The sequence below is a fragment of the Nerophis ophidion genome, linkage group LG21, assembly GCF_033978795.1.
Source record: "Nerophis ophidion isolate RoL-2023_Sa linkage group LG21, RoL_Noph_v1.0, whole genome shotgun sequence".
Classification (NCBI taxonomy): Eukaryota; Metazoa; Chordata; class Actinopteri; order Syngnathiformes; family Syngnathidae; genus Nerophis; species Nerophis ophidion.
This window is the reverse complement of record NC_084631.1, coordinates 36,590,678-36,614,830: the sequence shown is the minus strand read 5'-3', so window position 1 is coordinate 36,614,830 and position 24,153 is coordinate 36,590,678. Positions and strand designations below refer to the sequence as shown.

Sequence of the window (24,153 nt, the reverse complement as noted above, 5' to 3'; positions counted from 1 at the left end):
TGGCTACGAAACACTGATCTAGACCAGAAGGAAGTGTTTTAAATGTAGATTAAACTCATTAAAAGGTCCACTTTATATTGAAACAGAGTAGTAAGTGTTCTTTTGGCGACACCTAGTGGCGACAAAACACCATTACGTAAAGCTCATGCAGTACGTTGAAGGAGGCGGACACGTTTGTTACTGGATACTTTCTAATACGCTGCTGTCTTGGATACTTTGTATGTGCAAGTGATCTAATTTGATACTTTTTTATATTGACAATATTGTTCGATTATTATTACGTATGTCTAGCTTGTGTGCTATTGTGCGCTTAGCTGTTGTGTAGCTGCTAGCTCCAGGTAAGCTACAGCCTATATATATATATATATATATATATATATATATATATATATATATGTATATATATATGTATGTATGTTTACTTTTTGTACTAAAATAGAAGAAGGTGTGTGCTTATTGGAAAACAATTAGCTGTCCATCTTTGCACAGGTAGCACTTTATCAAAGATTTAGGACGCAAGACGATACTGATTTGTTTTTGTTTTTCTGATATCAGACCGATAACTGATACCTATTTTAGATCAGGGCACCCCTAGTATGTCATGATGAACAATTTGGATCGCTGCCTGTCACTAAGGGGTGATGATTTTTCTTTAGACTGACTCAACAGCGCCTCTCTAGCTGCAGCTGAGTAGTGCATCCTATTTTAACTTTAAAATGGACATTAAATATGCAGAACATTTTTAAACATTAGGAATTAATCAATTAAAAGTTTAGCCATGCAAGAAAACATAACCTCTATGGCTGAGGTAATGAGGACAAAAGTCTGTCCCTGATCCGTGTGTGTGTGTGTGTGTGTGTGTGTGTGTGTGTGTGTGTGTGTGTGTGTGTGTGTGTGTGTGTGTGTGTGTGTGATTTGCAATTACTCAACACTGCGGTTGAGTAATTGGTTGAACATAGAGTATGCATTCTAACTCAGAGCACATTTACCTCAGCGCTGCGAGCCCTCAGGCAAGGTCTAAGCAGAGTGGAACAAAAGTGTCTGCACATCTCGCCTCTCATCTGCGCCGCTCGGGCTTTTAAGGTGGAATTCAATAGTTTCAGGGTCATATGATCTCGGACAGCTTGTCCAGATGTATTATTCAACGCCACTGGACTTACGGGCAGGACACACACACTAACTGGTTTATAAAGTAAAAAAACGTGTGTAGTCATATATATATATATATATATATATATATATATATATATATATATATATATATATATATATATATATATATACATTAGATTTGATATATTTTATTTCAAATATGCAAAAAATAGGAGTAAACCTGATCCAATACAGTGCTATAGCCTTAACAGCCATTGTAACAAAACGAAAACAATGGAGAATAAAAAAAAAACTTAAAAAAAAATGAGCAATGGACTTTTTATATATATATATATATATATATATATATATATATATATATATATACATATATATATATATATATTTGAAAATGAGTTAAAAAAAGTTTACACTCATTTAATCCCACCCCTTTTCATTCAATCATAAAATACTCTGAGCTAGAAGTACCTGTTCACTCTATGTTCAAACTTAATGAATTTGTATAAACATAAATTATAAATATATACATAAATATGCAAAGTACGCACTACACTATATATATATATATATATATATATATATATATATATATATATATATATATATATATAGATATATATATAGATATATATATATATAGATATATATATATATATACATACATACATACATACATACACACACACACACACACACATATATACATATATATGTATATATATATATATATATATATGTGAATGTTGTTTATTTGTGTTGGCCCTGTGATGAGGTGGTGACTTGTCCAGGGTGTACCCCGCCTTCCGCCTGATTGTAGCTGAGATAAGACCAGCGCTCCCCGCGACCCCAAAAGGTAATAAGCGGTAGGAAATGGATGGATGGATGTGTGTGTATATATATATATATATATATATATATATATATATATATATATACATACATATATATATATACAGAAACACATATATAAGTATATACAGGACTGTCTCAGAAAATTAAAATATTGTGATGAATTCCTTTATTTTCTGTAATGCAACTAAAAACATGAAAATGTCATACATTCTGGATTCATTACACATCAACTGAAATATTGCAAGCCTTTTATTATTTTAATATTGCTGATTATGGCATAGAGCTTAAGAAAACTCAAAAATCCTATCACAAAAAAATTTGAATATTTCCTCAGAGCAAGTAAAAAAAAAAAAGATTCATAACAGCAAAAACAAAATCAAACATTTGAAAATGTCAATTAATGCACTCAGTACTTGGTTGGGAATCCTTTTGCACGGATTACTGCATCAATACGGCGTGGCATGGAGGCAATCGGCCTGTGGCATTGCTGAGGTGTTTTGGATGCCCAGGATGCTTCAATAGTGGCCTTTAGCTCATTTGCATTATTGGGTCTGGTGTCTTTCAGCTTCTTCTTCACAATAACCCACAAATTCTCTATGAGGTTCAGGTCAGGAGAGTTGGCAGGCTAATGAAGGACAGTAATGCCATGGTCAGTACACCAGTTACTGCTGGTTTTGGCACTGTGGACAGGTGCCAGATCATGCTGGAAAATTAAATCATCATCTCCATAGAGCTTTTCAACAGATACAGCTTCAATAGCCGTATTCCCATGGTCTAGCCGCTCCTGAACTCTAGACAAGGGAAGTTCCCTTAGTCAGCAATGGTTTGGGCAGCCATGTCAGCGGCTGGTTTTAGTCCACTGTGTTTCATCAATTCCAGAGTCAATGCAGCTGTGCACATGCTTCCATCTGTTGTAAAGCTCATTTTCCAGCATGATCTGGCACCTGCTCATAGAGCCAAAACCAGCAGTAACTGGTGTACTGACCATGGCATTACTGTCCTTCATTGGCCTGCCAACTCTCCTGACCTAAACCCCATAGAGAATTTGTGGGGTATTGTGAAGAAGAAGCTGAAAGACACCAGGCCCAATAATGCAAATGAGCTGAAGGCCGCTATTGAAGCATCCTGGGCATCCATAACACCTCAGCAATGAGAGAGGCCGATTGCCTCCATGCCACGCCGCATTGATGCAGTAATCCGTGCAAAAGGATTCCCAACCAAGTACTGAGTGCATTAATTGATATTTTCAAATGTTTGATTTTGTTTTGCTGTTATAAATCTTTTTATTTTATTTGGTCTGCACAAAAATACAAACCAGGGGTGCCCATTACGTCGACCGCGGGGGGTGTGTCAGTCAATCTCGAGCCAGGCTTTTAAAAAAAATAGACCTCAAAATTAGTGATCATCAATCTTCACCAAGACGTCACTTAAATGACATTCACGGTACCGGAGGGTCTTGTGAGATGACGCTGGCTGCTGCAAGATCATTATTATTAAAATATGACCGAGAGGAAGGAGAGAAACACTTTATTTCAACAGACTCTCGCGCCGTACCTCCCGTCAAAACTCTAAAGGCCGACTGCACATTTCCTATCTTCACAATAAAAGCCCTGCTTCATGCTGCCTACGCTAACTAAATACAGAGTCTCGGAAAACTGGCGTGCACAAGCGATCCCTCAGAAAGCTGCCGTGCACATCACTTGTGCACCCCAGCTTTCCGAGACTCTTATTTTGTTAGCGCAGGCAGCATGAAGCAGGGCTTTTATTGTGAAGATAGGAAATGTGCAGTCGGCCTTTAGAGTTTTGACGGAAGGGACGGCGTGAAAGTCTGTTGAAATAAAAAGTGTTTCTCGCCTTCCTCTGTCATTTTTTCATAATAATGAACTGGCAGCAGCCAGCGTCATCTCACGAGACCCTCGGGTGCCGTGAATGTCAATCAAGCAAGCTACGGAATTTGCCGCCAATGTTTTTCTTGTAAAGTGTATGGAAGCTGGATGAATTAGATGCCAAAATCCAACCACTTTCATGTGGTATTGTACAGAAAGGACAACTTTTTTTCTCCTCCATTTGAAAATGTGGGGGTTATCATCATTACTGTCTGACTCCAATCAATGCAAGTCATCAGAATCAGGTAATACACCAACTTATATTCTTGTCTTCGTGAAAGAAAGACATCTATACGTGTTACACATGCTTGTATTATCATTAAACACATTTAACTTGTTTACAAAAATGTCTCTTTCATAAATAAATAAATATAAATGATATGTATAAATGAGGTAGATCCCCTCGAGTTGGTCAATTGAAAAGTAGCTCGCCTGCAGAAAAAGTGTGGGCACCCCTGATACAAACACATATACACGCAGACACATTTACATATATACAGTACATACACAAACACACACATATATATATATATATACACACACACTTTTACACTTATGCACATAAAACCATATAGACATATATACACACACATTGCAGGTAATGAGAAGAGCAGGAATGGACATGTGTGTAGTCGGTCATCTGTCTTCCACGCACCATTTGATGCAGAATTCACGCATTGATGAAGGTAACATCCTCCTACAGCTGCAGAAGTTAATAGTTTTATGAGTAATAAACAAAGCAATCGATCAATCCGCCTGTGCTCTTACATGGCTTCCCGGACGGTTGGGAATAATTTGTGGTGATAACCCTTCGGAGCGTGGAGGATGTGGATTAATTGTGAGCGGGGCGTATGCACAAATGATTAACGCCGCAGTTAGGGCGGCGCCACAAATATAAGCGCCGCCGTAAACGTCGCCGTGAATGATTTGTCACACATAGATGCCACCGTGCAAACTAGAAAAATTCATCACAAATGTCTCTTCTTTTTTCGTGCTTTGGGGAGGGCTGAAAATGTCCCGAGTGAGGCCAGATAGAGCAGCCATCTGCAACTGCCCATCTGGGAGCATCTCTCATCATCAGGAAGCTGCAGCCGCAACATGCAACACGGCAACTGCCAATGTGGGAGTGTTGGTGTTCACACACTTTTATCCCCAGATAATTACAGTCAAACATCCTCATTAGGAGGGAGGTGGCAGAAAGGACGCTATTTCTCAGCAAGGAAATGAATTAAAGTCCATTTCATTGGCGCTCGCCCACCAAAAATGTGGAGCAAACAACTACAGTAGTCTTGTGAAGCATCACAATTAAATGGGCAGCATTTACCAGAGGGAGTGGACGGACTGCTTTTTCATCAAACACACCATCAGCAGCTATTTTATATTTTCACACACATGCCCTCCTGCTTCCTTCAGTCGTCGGACTCTTGCAACTCATGATTCAATTCCATTCCTGCTTCTACCTACTGCTTTTCTGACATGTTGGAATGTGAAATTAACATGTGATGTAAACATTGCAAACACATGACTCTTTTTTTTTTTTATTACTTGTTTTTCCTCTTTAAATAAAAACCCCCAAAACAAACCCCCCCCCAAAAAAAACATGTCTGAAAAAAATACATTTATGGAATGACTTAAATTCAGAATCAATTTACATTTCCTGCGATGAGGTGGCGACTTGTCCAGGGTGTACCCCGCCTTCCGCCCGATTGTAGCTGAGATAGGCGCCAGCGCCCCCCGCGACCCCAAAAGGGAATAAGCGGTAGAAAATGGATGGATGAAATTTACATTTCAAAACACTTATTGCAACATACAGTATTATTTAGTATACAATTATAATAAAACATTTTTTATTTTTAAGTAAGGCAAGGCAAGTTTTTTTTATAGAGCACGATTTTTAGAAAAGGCAATTCATAAATTACAAGGCAAATGAAAAAAATCTAAATTGTTTTAATTATTTTATTTCTTTTTTTATTATTTATTTCATTTTATAATATAGCTCGGTTGGTAGAGTGGCCGTGCCAGCAACTTGAGGGTTGCAGGTTTGATTCCCGCTTGTGCCATCCTAGTCACAGCCGTTGTGTCCTTGGGCAAGACACTTTACCCACCTGCTCCCAGTGCCACCCACACGGGTTTAAATGTAACTTAGATATTGGGTTTCACTATGTAAAGCGCTTTGAGTCACTTGAGAAAAGCGCTATATAAATATACTTCACTTCACATTTTAATATTCTTTTTTTTTTTTTTTTAAATACGATTTAAAAAAAAAAAACGCTCCTTTTGGCTGCTGACAAAAAGATGTAAAAGTGTGAGTTGGCCTTAAAAACATATTTTAAAGTAGATTTATATATATAAAAAAAAAAAGATAAAAATAAATTCTTCAAAATCATGCCTCAATTTATGTAAATTATAAATGGGTTATAAAATTGCATAGCACTTTTCTACCTTCAACGTACTCAATGCGCTTTGACACTATTTCCACATTCACCCATTCACACACACTTTCACACAGAGATGGCAGGATCTGCCATACAAGGCCCTAACCCTAATCAGGAGCAAGGGTGAAGTGTCTTGCTCAAATAGACCATTCATCAGCAGTGCGCCTCATAATCCGGTGCGCCCTATGGTCCGGAAAATATGGTAATAGAATAAAATACGCAGAGGACCACACGACAAAATTCTGACATGAGGGGCCAAACATTCTAACGTTAAGGGCCATGAATTGATTAATGTGGGCCCCCCGACTTAAACAAGTTGAAAAACTTATTGGGGTGTTACCATTTAGTGGTCAATTGTACGGAATATGTACTGTACTGTGCAATCTACTAATACAAGTTTCAATCAATCAATAAATCAGGGAAATGTTTCAAAACGTTCCTAGATGACATTGTGGTGACAAATGTTGGCGTCTTTTCTTATTTCTTAAAGGCCTACTGAAAGCCACTACTAGCGACCACGCAGTCTGATAGTTTATATATCAATGATGAAATATTAACATTGCAACACATGCCAATACGGCCTTTTTAGTTTACTAAATTGCAATTTTAAAGTATCATGCTAAAACGTCACGGTTTAATAACGGGTGCGCGTGACGTCACGCATTGTAGAGGACGTTTTGTTCCAGCACCGTTCACAGCTATAAGTCATTTGTTTTAATCGCATAATTCCACAGTATTCTGGACATCTGTGTTGCTGAATGTTTTGCAATTTGTTCAATGAATAATGGAGACATCAAAGAAGAAAGCTGTAGGTGGGAAGCGGTATATTGCGGCCGCCTTTAGCAACACGAAAGATGACGGTGAAGCTTTACTATGGAACAGAGCGGTCAAGCGAACACGGATGGTTTGGACCACACACACACAAAGTACAGTGTATTATGCAGCGATCATTTCGAAAGATCGTGTTTCGAAGAGGGTCCCTTGCGAAGGAAAGAGATGGGCATCTTTACCACCCGTCGACTGGTACTGAAGAAAGGTGCGGGGCCAACCTTCAGGTTGTACAGGTATGACCATATAATCTCACTAAAACACTAGTAACACAATAATAGGCAGATAAGGGATTTTCTAGAATTATCCTAGTAAATTTGTCTAATAACATCTGAATCGCTCCCACTGTAGTCTTTTTTTTCTTGTTCTTCTAGTCCTTCACTCTCACTCTCCTCATCCACGAATCTTTCATCCTCGCTCAAATTAATGGGGAAATCGTCACTTTCTCGGTCCGAATCGCTCTCGCTGCTGGTGGTCATGATTGTATATTGCGGCCGCCTTTAGCAACACGAAAGATGATGGTGAAGCTTTACTATGGAACAGAGCGGTCAAGCGCACACACACACACACGCACACACACACACACACACAAAGTACAGTGTATTATGCAGCGATCATTTCGAAAGATCGTGTTTCGAAGAGGGTCCCTTGCAAAGGGCAGAGATGGGCATCGCCACCACCCGTCGACTGGTGCTGAAGAAAGGTGCGGGGCCGACCTTCAGGTTGTACAGGTACGACCATATAATCTCACTAAAACACTAGTAACACAATAAGCAGATAAAGGATTTTCTAGAATTATCCTAGTAAATTTGTCTAATAACATCTGAATCGCTCCCACTGTAGTGTTTTTTTCTTCTTCTTCAAGTCCTTCACTCTCACTCTCCTCATCCACGAATCTTTCATCCTCGATCAAATTAATGGGGAAATCGTCGCTTTCTCGGTCCGAATCGCTCTGGCTGCTGGTGGCCATGATTGTAAACAATGTTCAGATGTGAGGAGCTCCACAACCCGTGACGTCACACCCATATTGTCTGCTACTTCCGGTACAGGCAAGGCTTTTTTATCAGCACCAAAAGTTGCGAACTTTATCGTCTATGTTCTCTACTAAATCCTTTCAGCAAAAATATGGCAAGTATGACACATAGAATGGACCTGCTATCCCCGTTTAAATAAGAACATCTCATTTTAGTAGGCCTTTTAAGCACATTTGAAGTCATCATCTGTGATTAATCCAAATGTGATGTTAAAAAAAATATTTCAAGGGCAAAGTGCTGGACACCAAAGAGCAGCGCGGGTCTGATGCCGGCAGCGAGTTCCAGCGAGGGGGCGGGGCCAAGGTGGTGTTGACATGACTCAAAGCGACACATCACAACATCCATCCTAGAGCGCCACCTCCTCCGCTTTCACCCGGGTGTCATCACCCCGCCTGCCCCCCCTTCCCTCACCTTAAATCACCCTCCATCACTTCCTGTTTCAGCCCCTCCTCTTCACACGCATTAGTCTCCAGGCGGAAGGAGAAGAAAAGCATTTTTTTTTAAAGCAACAATGTTCAAACTCAAAGGCCCCGAGGGCGCGGCTCTATTGATCGCACGCCATCAATGCTCGTTTCTTTCCCCCTCTTGTTGCTCAGGACTAATTAAACGTTCCGGCAAAACGAGGCGGACTAATGCGGCCCGCCTTCATGAATAGTTCATCTGAAATGGTTTGCGTTCATAAAATCATCATCATGACTTCGGCTGACATCACACTACAGCGGTGTGTGTGTGTGTGTGTGTGTGTGTGTGTGTGTGTGTGTGTGTGTGTGTGTGTGTGTGTGTGTGTGTGTGTGTGCGCGCACTGCAACAACAATCACACTAACAAGCGTGCAACTTGTTTATGTCCCACCCTAATGGCTTCCCACTCCCCAATAATATCACGTGATGGCCATCCCGTCCAATCCAGGCTAATTAATTACAGGCCTGACTGTTGTAAACAAATTCCCACAAACTAGAAGTATTATTAAAACATCACATTTTTTCATAGATCATTAAAAAAAACAAAATAAAACAGCTTGCGACCTAAATATCAATTTTTTCCACATATTTAGAGCCCTTGAAACATGTGTGTCAAACTCTGGCCCGCGGGCCAAATTTGGCCCTTGAGCCAATATCAAATCAACATTAGAGCTGGCCCGCCGGTAACACCACATTCACCGCTAATACTCATACTAGCCAACCCTCCCGATTTTCCCGGGACACTCCGAAGTTTAGTGCCCTTCCCGAATATCTCCCTGGGCAACCATTCTCCCGATTTCCACCCGGACAACAATATTGGTAACGTGCCTTAAAGGTACTAGTCCTCTACAACATGCCGTCACTCCTCTTTTCCTCCATATAAACAGTGTGCTGGCCCAAGTCACATAATATATGCGGCTTTCACACACACATACTTGGTCAACAGCCATACAGGTCACACTGAGGGTGGCCGTATAAACAACTTTAACACTGTTACAAATATGCGCCACACTGTGAACCCACACCAAACAAGAATGACAAAACATAATCGGGAGAACACCCGCACCGTAACACAACACAAACACAACAGAACAAATACCCAGACCCCCTTGCAGCACTAACTCTTCCGGAATGCTACAATATACACCACCCGCTACCACCAAACCCCGCCCACCTCATTTTTATTTTATTTTCGAATTTATTAGCATGCGGAAAAAGTTAATGTTGATATTTACCTCCGAAGGCTGCAAATAGAAAAGAGGCATACATTTTTTTAATTACGTTTTATTTAATGTACCACTGATGTTTTTTCGTTTGTTTTTTGAAAGTTGATTTTGCACTATTACGTTATATAAGCTATGCCTGTTCCATGGGAGGAAGCCCGAGTACCCGGAGGGAACCCACGCAGTCACAGGGAGAACATGCAACCTCCACACAGAAAGTTCCCGAGCCCGGGATTGAACCCAGGATTACTCCGGACCTTCGTATTGTGAGGCAGATGCACTAACCCCTGTTCCACCGTGCTGCCCTATTTAAGCCTTGCTTGTTCAATATTCAATGCAAAACTTGTTTGGGTCCCTATTAAAAGGTAATTTGTTCAACCTTGGCCCGCGGCTTTGTTCAGTTTTAAATTTTGGCCCACCCTGTATTTGAGTTTGACACCCCTGCCTTGAAAGATGAAATAACCTTCATATTGTCACTTTTACACCCACTATAATAGCTTTAAATGTGTGTTTACTATAGAATACAGTATACACATCCTCCGAGCATCACCCGGTCACTACAACACAACCACAACGTAAAAATACTTCATCATATCCTGGGTAATTTCTTTCCCCAAGTGCACAAACCAAAGACATAAAGTTGTTCTGCTAAAACTTGGTCTGTTTTCACAGTAGAGGCTACGACCTTTAGCTGTGTTAGCATTCCACATGGCACACTCCAAAGGCTAACCGATGTGGCGTGAAGATGTGGAAGAGGAAGCTCAACCCCACTTGATACTGACAGCAGTCTTGATAGCATATGTCAAGTATGCGGCAAAAGCGTTGCTACAAAAAGAAGCATCACTGCTAATTTGTAGAGAAATGAGTGCTTGAAACTCCACATGTCAACATCTCCGGCCGGTGCCACACCCACAAAAATGCCCAATACACCATTTCCAGATCGTATGACAAAAATAGTCAACAACAGAAGGAGATAACGTCCGCAGGAACCTACCACATAGTGAAGGACATACACTGTTTGATTTCCTATTATGCAGCTCATTTTCATTTGACTGTTATTGAAATATCTTGTGTGACATCATGCACAAAAGTGCACTTAATTTGTTTCAAACTATTGTAGTGGCCTTCTGTACAGAGAGTGCACTTTAATTGAGTGTTGTTTTTATATGTCCTTTTAGTGACATCATGCACAAAAGTGCACTGATGGCTTGTTTTAAAATGTCTCTGACAATCTTGCACTTTCTGTTTTGGAAATGACATGAATGTTTGTGCCACTGCTTAATAACTGTTTAATAAATACACTTTTGCTAAATTGACTTAGTTGTGGTTTCCTTCTCTGCATGAAAGTTTAAAAGTAGCATACATTAATGCAGTATGAAGAAGAATGTTTGAATGCAGACACATGGAATCATCATACATGTGTGATTATATGCATCAAGTGTTCATTCAAGGCTAAGGCAAAATATCCAGATATCTATCGTGTATCGCGATATGGCCTAAAAATATGGAGATATTAAAAAAAGGCCATATCGCCCAGCCCTACTTTAAATGTGTGTTTACTATAGAATACAGTGTACACATCCTCCGAGCATCACCCGGTCACTACAACACAACCACAACGTAAAAATACTTCATCATATTCGGGGTAATTTCTCTCTCCATGTGCACAAACCAAAGACATTAAGTTGTTCTGCTAAAACTTGGTCTGTTTTCACAGTAGCGGCTACCACCTTTAGCCGTGTTAGCATTCCACATGGCACACTCCAAAGGCTAACCAATGTAATGTAAAGAGGAAGCTCATCCCCACTTGATACTGATAGCAGTTTTGTTAGCATATGTCAAGTATGCGGCAAAAGCGTTGCTACAAAAAGAAGCACCACTGCTAATTTGTAGAGAAAGGAGTGCTTGAAACTCCACATGTCAACATCTCCGGCCGGTGCCACACCCACAAAAAGCCCAATCAATCATTTCCAGATCGTATGACAAAAATAGTCATATACAGAAGGAGATAACGTCCGCAGGAACCTACCAAATAGTGAAGGACATACACTGTTTGATTTCCAGTTGTTGAAATAAATTGTGTGACATCATGCACAAAAGTGCACGTTATTTGTTTTAAACTATTATAGTGGCATTCTGTACAAAAAGTGCAGATTTGTTCACCCTTAAACCGGAAACAGAAGTCTCGCCTAGCCAATTGCTTTAATAATCGCCAATATGTGATATCAAATAATACAAATAATAATGTATAACACATAAATAACACTTAATTTTCATATGAAAATGTGCCTTTTATTATTATTATTATTATTGTATATTTTTTTGTGTGTAGTACTGTTTTTTTTTGTTTTTTTTCATTGTTCGTTAGCTTTAGCCATTAGCAGCGGGAGTTTGTCGGCTCTGACGCCAGCTCTTTTGAATCTTTTCACCGGACTGTGTTACCTCTGTTTGGCAAACAGATCAAAGGTGCGTCAATGGCCGTCATATCCTCTTGTCAACAAACGGGGTATTGTTTGGATGACACGTTTGTCACTCAAATCATGGCTTTGCGTTTGATGAGTATTACCGTCGTGTCACAGTGTGATGTTGCCTTGTAGGTCATTCTAGTGCGCTGCTGCTTGCTGCTTTCACGAGTCAAAAGTTACTTCCTGTATTGAACTCACCACGCTTATGACGCCGTCTTATTGTCGACATAACGCCACATCCAAGCGTAGAGTGCCACGTTGCATTAAGTTATAGCTGACAGACATTAAATTAGTTTGTTTATTCCAACCTTTTTGAAACCAAGAGCTAATTCTTGGGTACTGATTAATGCGAAGGCCTACCAGTTTGATACACACTTAAATAAATTGTCAGAAATAGCCAATTTGCTCAATTTACCTTTAATAAATAAATCTATATGTATAAAAAAATGGGTATTTCTGTCTGTCATTCCGTCGTACATTTTGTTTCCTTTTACGGAAGGTTTTTTGTAGAGAGTAAATGATGAAAAAAACACTTGATTAAACGGTTTAAAAGAGGAGAAAACACAAAAAAAATGAAAATTAAATTTTGAAACATTGTTTATCTTCAATTTCAACTCTTTAAAATTCAAAATTCAACCAAAAAAGAAGAAAAAAAGTAGTTAATTCGAATCTTTTCGAAAAAATTTTAAAAATAATTTATGAAACATCATTAGTAAATTTCCTGATTAAGATTAATTTTAGAATTTTGATGACATGTTTTAAATAGGTTAAAATCCAATCTGCACTTTGTTAGAATATATAACAAATTGGACCAAGCTATATTTCTATATTCTATATTCCAAGATGGCGGCGCCCGAACGGGCTGCGTCCTCGCGGAGCTCCTGTTAAAGATGAAACATTTGGCAGAAATACCGGACAATTCCACAGACTTTATGGCTGGCTCACATCGTGGTCACTCCGTGATCACGTACGACCGCCAGACACTTCTGGATTTGGACATATCGGGCCGTTTTGGACTGATAGACGCGTGCGTGCTAAACATGCTAACTAGCATGGGAATACGTCGGCGGCTACATCCAGCGGCCTGTGAAGCAGGGGAGTCTAGTAGCAGCGGGGGCCGTCTACGGAGCAGACGCCAGCGGTGTGATCGGAAACGCGGATGTCGAGTGGGGCTAAAAACAAAGCAGAAGGCTAATCCCCACAGAACACCACTTCCCTCCATCCTGCAGCCAGATTTAAATGGAAAATGCAAGACTACTGGTCTGGGTAAGGAGTCAGTTAAATTAGAACACGTTTTTTCTGCTTTGAGTGTTTCAGAGTTGGACATGTGTGTTACTAAACATTGTGGATTGAACTTTCACAGTATCATGTCAGACCCGCTCGACATCCATTGCTTTCCTCCTCTCTAAGGTTCTCATAGTCATTATTGTCACCGACGTCCCACTGGGTCATTATTGTCACCGATGTCCCACTGGGTGTGAGTTTTCCTTGCCCTTATGTGGGCCTACCGAGGATGTCGTGGTGGTTTGTGCAGCCCTTTGAGACACTAGTGATTTAGGGCTATATAAGTAAACATTGATTGATTGATTGATTGATTCTAACAAAGCCAAATCATTATTGCTTCTTGATTTTCCAGAACCAAAATTTTAAAAGAATTTCAAAAGACTTTGAAATAAGATTTAAATTTGATTCTACAGATTTTCTAGATTTGCCAGAATATTTTTTTTGAATTTTAATCATAAATTTGAAGAAATATTTCACAAATATTCTTTGTCGAAAAAACAGAAGCTAAAATGAAAAATTAAATTAAAATGTTTTTATTATTCTATACAATAAAAAAAATGAATTTACTTGAACATTGATTTAAATTGTCAGGAAAGAAGAGGAAGAAATTTAAAAGGTAAAAAGGTATACGTGTTTAAAAATCCTAAAATAATTTTTAAGGTTGTATTTTTTCTCTAAAATTGTATTTCTGAAAATTATAAGAAGCAAAATAAAAATAAAAAATGAATTTATTTAAACAAGTGAAGACCAAGTCTTTAAAATATTTTCTTGGATTTTCAAATTCTATTTGAGTTTTGTCTCTCTTAGAATTAAAAATGTCGAGCAAAGCGAGACCAGCTTGCTAGTAAATAAATAAAATTTAAAAAATAGAGGCAGCTCACTGGTAAGTGCTGCTATTTGAGCTATTTTTAGAACAGGCCAGCGGGCGACTCATCTGGTCCTTACGGGCCACCTGGTGCCCGCTGGTTTATTAGTTACTAGTTCTAATATAACGCTGTTATTAGGAACACCTTATGAATATCATTCATAAATTGATATTTAGGTGGATACACATTTCGAATGTTTTTTGTCAGATTTTGTGAGGAGGAAAAAAAAAAAGAAAGAGACAAATTGATGTTTTTTGTATTTTTTGAGGGAGTCAACATAAGTTTTTCCAAAGGACTTCACTCGCATGTGAATTTTCCAGTAACAGATGTATTATTCATGCAGTTATGTATTTAACACCTTTGAGAGAAGGCCTCTATTATTAACTTAGTGTGAAACATTCTTTTAATCACTTTTAATTGCCGCGCGCTCAAGCACTCAGCGTGTGGAAGTGGCTCTTAAAAAGAGGAAACGTGCCATTCAGACGGCAAACTTTTAACGATGATGTAACAGAGATGTGTGGAGTTTGTTTGGGTTGGACTGTTAGGAGATGTTTCAAGCGGCACTTTGTGAACACTGCCTGACACAAATCATACACTTGTTTTTCCAAGCTTAAAAAGAGGACACTTAATACGCTATATCGTCACTTTCTTTAAAAAGTACACCTGTACAAGATAAAAGGACAAGAGTGCTGGGAATGAATGCAACATACCGTATTTCCTTGAATTGCTCCGGCGTTTACCAAAGGCATGCGGTAAAGGCAAGCATGCGCTAATTAATTTAAAACCTCTTCTCACTCCGGCGCTTACCAAAGGCATGCAGTAAACTTAAGCCTGCGCTTAAAAATTTGAGTGTGATGGAAGGATACCATCATGAGAAGCACATTTAATTAAAAAAAAATGTATTTAGTCTAAACTTTACTTATAAATGAAGTCCATGCGCAGCTCCTACTGATCAAAAGCATCGATAACTTGTTTACAGAAGTCTTCCTTATCTTTCTTCAGTTTTAAAAGTCTCTCTGTCTCGACGGAGATCTTCCTTTTAATCCCTCCTGCTTCGATTGAAAGTCCAGTTTGGAAAACTGTTTTATTTTAGATATGTAATCCTCCATGTTAAAAGTGCTAGTGAGAGGAAAAAAGAAACGATCGCTGCTCACTCTTGCTGCTTGTTGTCACTTCTTCTGCAGCCGTGTAGTCGCAAGAAGGATCACTAGCGCTCTCTACCACCAGGAGGCGGGAGTCACTTAATGACTCATATTTGACACACGCAGCTACGGTATATTAATAAAACATAGCTGCTTACTGTTCTTTTTAGCCTATTCAATAGCTAGATATTAAGTTGGCTCTTACCGGAGACTTGTGCGGAGTTAGCGTCCTCCTTCAGCAGCTGTCATCTTGTCTCCTCCATTGGCTTAATTCTCTCAGACACACTGGCGGTCACCACACCCCTCCGACTTTCAGGTATGACTTTATAACCTCACTAAAACACTATTAACACAATAAGCAGATAAGGGATTTTCCAGAATTATCCTAGTAAATGTCTCTAATAACATCTGAATTGCTCCCACTGCACTCGCCTTTTTTTCCCCCCTAGTCCTTCACTCTAACTTTCCTCATCCTCGCTCAAATTATTGGGAAATTGTTGCTTTCTCAGTCCGAATCGCTCGCGCTGCTGGTGTCTATGATTGTAATCAATGTGCAGATGTGAGGAGCCTTGGACATTAAATCCTACTGAATAGCTCTTAATCATCTTCCCTTTATGCAATTTCAAATGATTGAAATCAGCCTCCTACATTTTGAAAATGATGACAGGAGAAGTGTCACTCGCGACCTGACGAGTTTGACCCGGTGGAAATTCTAGACATGCGCTAATAATAAATAATATTTTGCGAAACGAGTTTGACTCGGCTTTAATCCCGAACAGGCAGTAATGCTAAGCATGCGCTAATTATTTTGTGAAACGAGTTTGACCGGGCAGTAATTCTAGACAGGCGCATACTATATACCCGGCGGCAATTCAAGGAAATATGGTAAATGGTGCGTACTTAAAATTGAACCAGATACAAATTTTGGACTTTGAATGCTCCTACACTGGGAATGCGAAATAAATTACTGCAAAATTGCATCAAACTAAAAAGACACCAAAAAAAACCAAAATGAAAGCAGTGATACAGCCCTGATCACCGTTCAAAAATTCAGGAAAATCGGATCAAGTGTAAGGAAGTTATGAGCATTACAATTTTCTGCAACAAGGGGGCGAGCTTGGAGTCGATAAGCGGAACAGAAATGCTAACGTTAGCATGCCAACAGTGAGAATGCAGCAGGAGTCGTCATAGGACTCCTTGTCGAACCTTTGAAAAATGGGCTGAAATAGTTTGCATGAGTCAACCACCAATTTATATATATTTTTAAAAGTTAGCATGCTAACATGCATCAAAATTGGCTAGAAAAGTTAGCATGCTAATGTTAACGAGAACGGCCGCACTTTCAATCTGGGTGAGAGACGGGAGAGGTTTGATGCTGCAGCGCATCCAAGGTGATCCAAAGCAGCTATAAAATATGGAATTATTGCACTCACCGGAGATGTCTTCTTGGAAGTGCTGCTTCATATACATTTGCTGGTCTTTGCTGGATGCTGGACATGAAGCTCCATGCGCTGTCATGCAAGTAATCATCAGCAGGTGCAGCACGCCGACTTTCCGGAGGCGTTGCCCAAAAGGTGTCCTGAAAGTTCACCAAAGGTTTACTTGTGTTCTCTTCTCAATAAATGCAGGTTATAGTTTCCTTTTCCCAAAATATCAGACTTCTTACTCGGCTTCTTTATAAGAAGGATTTATTTACTTGTGTCGTGACCAAGTAGTCACTGTGGTACATCTCAACCGGTTGGGTGAAATTCCACTTGACTAAGATGAAATGTTACAAAAGCAAACATGATTGTACTGGTAGGAGAAATAAAAAACTGTTGCTAAAACACAGAACAGATTTAAGTGGAAGATCAGGCTAAAAAACTAAACAAAGCACATGATCTTGCACTTAATACCTGATTCCTAACTCCTTACACCTGTGCTTATACAAACCCCGTTTCCATATGAGTTGGGAAATTGTGTTAGATGTAAATATAAACGGAATACAATGATTTGCAAATAATTTTCAACCCATATTCAGTTGAATATGCTACAAAGACAACATATTTGATGTTCAAACTCATAAACTTAATTTTTTTTGCAAATAATAATTAACTTTGAATTTCATGGCTGCAACATGTGCCAAAGTAGTTGGGAAAGGGCATGTTCACTACTGTGTTACATCACATTTTCTTTTAACAACACTCAATGAACGTTTGGGAACTGAGGAAACTAATTGTTGAAGCTTTGAAAGTGGAATTCTTTCCCATTCTTGTTTTATGTAGAACTTCAGTCGTTCAACAGTCCGGGGTCTCCGCTGTCGTATTTTACGCTTCATAATGCGCCAAAAATTTTCCATGGGAAACAGGTCTGGACTGCAAGCGGTGCAGGAAAGTACACGCACTCTTTTTTTACGAAGCCACACTGTCGTAACACATGCTGAATGTGGCTTGGCATTGTCTTGTTGAAATAAGCAGGGGCGTCCATGAAAAAAATGCGCTTAGATGACAACATATGTTGTTCCAAAACCTGTATGTACCTTTCAGCATTAATGGTGCCTTCACAGATGTGTAAGTTACCCATGCCTTGGGCACTGATGCACCCCCATACCATCACAGATGCTGGCTTCTGAACTTTGCGTCAATAACAGTCTGGATGGTTCGCTTCCCCTTTGGTCCGGATGACACGATGTCCAATATTTCCAAAAACAATTTGAAATGTGGACTCGTCAAGACTACAGAACACTTTTCCACTTTGCATCAGTCCATCAAAACAGCATCAGAAGCACAAAAGGTTTAGTGCAGGTAATATATTTTTTACTAATGAAAGCAACCCCAGAAGTAATTACGAACACGATATCAAATAGAAAGAGGCCTCATCCACACGCAAAAAAAAAAACATTCAACAGAACTATCTTAACTGCCACTGCTAAGCTAACAAACACAGCTGAACTATTCTTCTATGTCTGGGCGCTGACGTCCCACATCACTTGGCAAAAGGCACACACACACTCTGTTCTCATGAAATGTCTCTCAACTGCATATGCTAGATATTCAAAACAAACATTTTTCAAGTAACACATTAATTACAAACCCCGTTTCCATATGAGTTGGTAAATTGTGTTAGATGTAAAGATAAACGGAATACAATGATTTGCAAATCCTTTTCAACCCATATTCAGTTGAATGCACTACAAAGACAACATATTTGATGTTCAAACTCATAAACTTAATTTTTTTTGCAAATAATAATTAACTTAGAATTTCATGGCTAAAACACGTGCCAAAGTAGTTGGGAAAGGGCATGTTCACCACTGTGTTACATCACCTTTTCCTTTAACAACACTCAATAAACGTTTGGGAACTGAGTAAACTAATTGTTGAAGCTTTGAAAGTGGAATTCTTTCCCATTCTTGTTTTATGTAGAGCTTCAGTCGTTCAACAGTCCGGGGTCTCCGCTGTCGTATTTTACGCTTCATAACGCACCACACATTTTCGATAGGACTGCAGGCCGGCCAGGAAAGTACCTGCGCTCTTTTTTTACGAAGCTGAACACGTGCTGAATGTGGCTTGGCATTGTCTTGCTGAAATAAGCAGGGGCGTCCATGAATAAGTCGGCGCTTACATGGCAGCATATGTTGTTCCAAACAGATGGCTAACTTACAGATGTGTAAGTTACCCATGCCTTGGGCACTAGTGCACCCCCATACCATCACAGATGCTGGCTTCTGAACTTTGCGTCAATAACAATCTGGATAGTTCGCTTCCCCTTTGGTCCGAATGACACAATGTCAAATATTTCCAAAAAAGATTTGAAATGTGGACTCGTCAGACCACAGAACACTTTTCCACTTTGCATCAGTCCATCTTAGATGATCTCGGGCCCAGAGAAGCCGGCGGCGTTTCTGGATGTTGTTGATAAATGGCTTTCGCTTTGCATAGTAGAGCATTAACTTGCACTTACAGATGTAGCAACCAACTGTATTTAGTGACAGTGGTTTTCTGAAGTGTTCCCTAGCCCATGTGGTGATATCCTTTAGAGATTGATGTCGGTTTTTGAAACAGTGCCATCTGAGGGATCGAAGGTCACGGTCATTCAATGCCATTTTGCTTTCATGGAGTGATTTCTACAGATTCTCTGAACCTTTTGATGATATTATGGAGCGTAGATGTTGAAATCCCTAAATTTCTTGCAATTGCACTTTGAGAAATGTTGTTCTTAAACTGTTTGACTATTTGCTCACGCAGTTGTGGACAAAGGGGTGTACCTCGCCCCATCCTTTCTTGTGAAAGACTGAGCATTTTTTGGGAAGCTGCTTTTATACCCAATCATGGCACCCAACTGTTCCAAATTAGCCTGCACACCTGTGGGATGTTCCAAATAAGTGTTTGATGAGCATTCCTCAACTTTATCAGTATTTATTGCCACCTTTCCCAACTTCTTTGTCACGTGTTGCTGGCATCAAATTCTAAAGTTAATGATTATTTGCGGATTAAAAAAAGTCTATCAGTTTGAACATCAAATATGTTGTCTTTGTAGCATATTCAACTGAATATGGGTTGAAAATGATTTGCAAATCATTGTATTCCGTTCATATTTACATCTAACACAATTTCCCAACTCATATGGAAACGGGGTTTGTACACCCAATGTTATACTGCCACCTGTGGACACCTCATGTATTAACTTGAAAATAAATATAAGAATGTGAATAATAATAGATAAGAGAAAATATATTGGTTGTAACAGAACCTTTAAATACCCAATGTTGTTGTACCACTACTACTACTACCAGTATCAATACTCCCTGTTAAGTAAACAGTACATGACATCATAATAGTAAAGGATATTTCAAAAGGGTTCATTTTTCTTAATTATTATTTTCAAACTGTCATAAACAATTGATATATGTTCACTCACAAGAAAATAATATAATATGCAGCAGTAGTTTTAACAATACTCCATATAATAAATGTAGATAATATCCATAATATATGGCCCTGCGATGAGGCGGCGACTTGTCCAGGGTGTACACCGCCTTTTGCCCGATTGTAGCTGGAGGGAATAAGCGGTAGAAAATGGCTGGATGGATACATAAAATATTACAGTATATCATGGGTGTCAAACTCTTAATTTGGCCCTTGAGGCAATATCAAATTAACATTAGAGCTGGCCCGCCGCTATAACACCGCATTCACCACTAATACTCATACTTGCCAACCCTCCCGATTTTCCCGAAAGACTCCCAAAGGTCAGTGCCCTTCCCAAATTTCATCCCGGAAAACAATATTTGGGGCGGGCCTTAAAGGCACTGCCTTTGGCGTTCTCTACAACCTGTCGCCACGTCCGCTTTTCCTCCATAAAAACAGCGTGCCGGCCCAGTCACATAATATATGCGGCTTATACACTCACTCAACTGAATGCAAGGCATACTTGGTCAACAGCCATACAGGTCACACTGAGGGTGGCCGTATAAACAACTTTAACACTGTTACAAATACGCGGCACACTGTGAACCCACACCAAACAAGAATGACAAACACATTTCGGGAGAACATCTGCGCCGTAGCACAACATAAACACAACAGAACAAATACCCAGAACCCCTTGCAGCACTAACTCTTCCGGGAAGCTACAATATACAACCCCCGCTATCACCAAACCCTGTCCGCCTCAACCCCACCGCCGAAAAGAGGCATTCAATTTGTATTTACATTTTGATATGCCATTGATATTTTTTGATTATTATTATTATTTGAAACTCGATTGTGCATGTCACTATAAAGTTATATAAGCCTTGCTTGTTCAATATTCAATAACTTGTTTGGATCCCTATTGAAAGGTTAATTTGTTCAACCTCGGCCCGCGGCTTTGTTCGGTTTTAAATTTTGGCCCACTCTGTATTTGAGTTTGACACCCCTGCAGTATACCAAGCTCGTACCATCCATCCATTTTCTACCGCTTATTCCCTTGTGGGGTCGCGGGGGGCGCTGGCGCCTATCTCAGCTACAATCGGGCGGAAGGCGGAGTACACCCTGGACAAGTCGCCACCTCATCACAGGGCCAACACAGATAGACAACATTCACACTCACATTCACACACTAGGGACCATTTAGTGTTGCCAATCAACCTATCCCCAGGTGCATGTCTTTGGAAGTGGGAGGGGCCTATCCCCAGGTGCATGTCTTTGGAGGTGGGAGGAAGCCGGAGTACCCGGAGGGAACCCACGCATTCACGGAGAGAACATGCAAACTCCACACAGAAAGATCCCGAGGCTGGATTTGAACCCAGGACTGCAGGAGCTTCGTATTGTGAGGCAGACGCACTAACCCCTCTTCCACCGTGAAGCTCGTACCACAAGGCCAAATTAAAAAAATGTTAATATTACTTTGAGATTGTAGCTGAGATAGGCACCAGCGCCCCCTGCGACCCCAAAGGGAATAAGCGGTAGAAATGGATAGATGGATGAATTTTACTACATTATACGGCAATATTTATCTATACTAAATAGCACAGGTGTCTAAATCAAGGCCGGGGGGTCTAATTTCTTACGTACATACTAGGGTTGTATGGTATACCCGTACGTGTATAGTATCGCGGTAATATAGAATCAAAAACTGTACTATACTCTGTTTGAAAAGTACTGCTTCCCTGTTTGTTTTCTTAATGGGCATGATGGCGCATCGTTGTCACGTCATGACAATTTCTGGTTTTACAAGCAGAGGAGCATGTTCGGCAGCGCACACACACAGAGTACTTACAAGCAGACACAGTGTGTAGACAGAAAAGGCAGAATGGACGCAATTTTGTGTAAAAAGTAAAGATAAAGGTGAAGTTATAACACTGAAAGACCCTCAGGAAGAGCTGCTTTAAGACATGACTAGCTAGCTAGCAGCTAACATCCATCCACAGTTCGGAGTGTTTTAGCTATTTGTAAATCACTAATCCCGGTCTCCATGGCGACATATAAAGTTTCTTACTAGTAGGGCTGGGCGTCATATGGAATATACTGGATATATGGCGGGTTTGTCTCTGTGCCATCCATCCATCCATCCATTTTCTACCGCTTATTCCCTGTGGAGTCATGGGGAGCGCTGGTGCCTATCTCAGCTACAATCGGGAGGAAAGCTGCGTACACCCTGGACAAGTCGCCACATAGAAAATGACTACATGGTGATATTGGAGTATACATTCTTTATAAGTATACCTTTTTACCTGCACGCTCCCTCCCGCTGTGGTCTGCATATTGGGATCACAACAAACCATCCTCGGCTCACCAAACACATCCTTCCTTTTACAAAGCTGTTAACTACCTGCTGCCACCTACTGACACGGAGTGTTACGGGGTTACCCTGCTGAGTTTTACACAGAACAGACACGAAGCAACGGCACGTTATTTGCAGACCATACTTATTCATTTGCAAAAAAAAATATTTTTTGGACCAATTGGGTGAATTTGCATAATTTCTCAGGGTAAACCAGACAATATCTCACGCGCGGCACAGTGGTTGAAAAACACTGATGTAGACATTACTTGCCAAAACTCCCGGATTTTCCGGGAGATTCCTGAAATTCAGCGCCTCTCCCAAAAACCTCCCGGGACCAATTTTCTCCCGAAAATCTCCCGAAATTCAGGCGGATCTGTAGGCCACGCCCCCTCCAGCTCCATGCGGATTTGAGTGAGGACAGCCTGTTTTCATGTTTGCTTTCCCACTATATAAACAGCGTGTCCGCCCAATGACGTTACAACTGTAAAATAATCGAGGGCGAGTTCTTGGTGTCTTATGTGGGTTTATTGTTAGGCAGTTTCATTAACGTCCTCCCAGCGCGGTAACAACACACAACAACAGCAGTCACGTTTTCGTCTACCGTAAAGCAGTTCGTCTGCCGTAAACAGCAATGTTGTGACACTCTTAAACATGACAATACTGCCATCTACTGTACATGCATATGGTTGGAAGAAAGGTGACAGAGAATAGAACAAGGATGGACAGTTCAACCCTTAACTCAACAATGAGTAGATGAATGTTATGAGTTTGTATATGTGTAAATAAATTAACACTGAAATTCAAGTATTTCTTTTATATATATATATATATATATATATATATATATATATATATATATATATGAATTCTAGCTGTAAACACAACTCCTCCCCTCTTAACCACGCCCCCCCACCACACCCTTCACCCACCTCCGACCATACCCCCCACCTCCCGAAATCGGAGTTCTCAAGCTTAGCAAGTATGGATGGAGACCACAAAGAAGTTTTTTACATTGAGAAAAACATCATAACAATAGGATTCCTTTAAAGGCCTACTGAAACCCACTACTACCGACCACGCAGTCTGATTGTTTATATATCAATGATGAAATATTAACATTGCAACACATGCCAATACGGCCGGTTTAGTTTACTAAATTACAATTTTAAATTTCCCGCGGAGGTTCCTGTTGAAAACGTCGCGGAATGATGACGCGTGTTTGTGACGTTATTGGTTGGAGGGGACATTTTAGCCCAACACCACTTACGGCTTAAAATCGTCTCTTTTCATCCCGCAATTACACAGTATTTTGGACATC

At 40.0% G+C, this 24,153-nt stretch overlaps 1 long non-coding RNA gene across 1 annotated transcript in view; it reads right to left on the bottom strand.

Annotated features, from left to right (window-relative positions):
• The window catches only part of LOC133540058 (uncharacterized), a 567,296-nt gene that overhangs the window by 164,771 nt on the left and 378,372 nt on the right, over window positions 1–24,153 (bottom strand). Inside the window, exon 9 of the long non-coding RNA XR_009803535.1 lies at window positions 17,021–17,166. This is a non-coding gene — a long non-coding RNA (uncharacterized LOC133540058). The remainder of the gene's footprint in view (window positions 1–17,020; window positions 17,167–24,153) is intronic.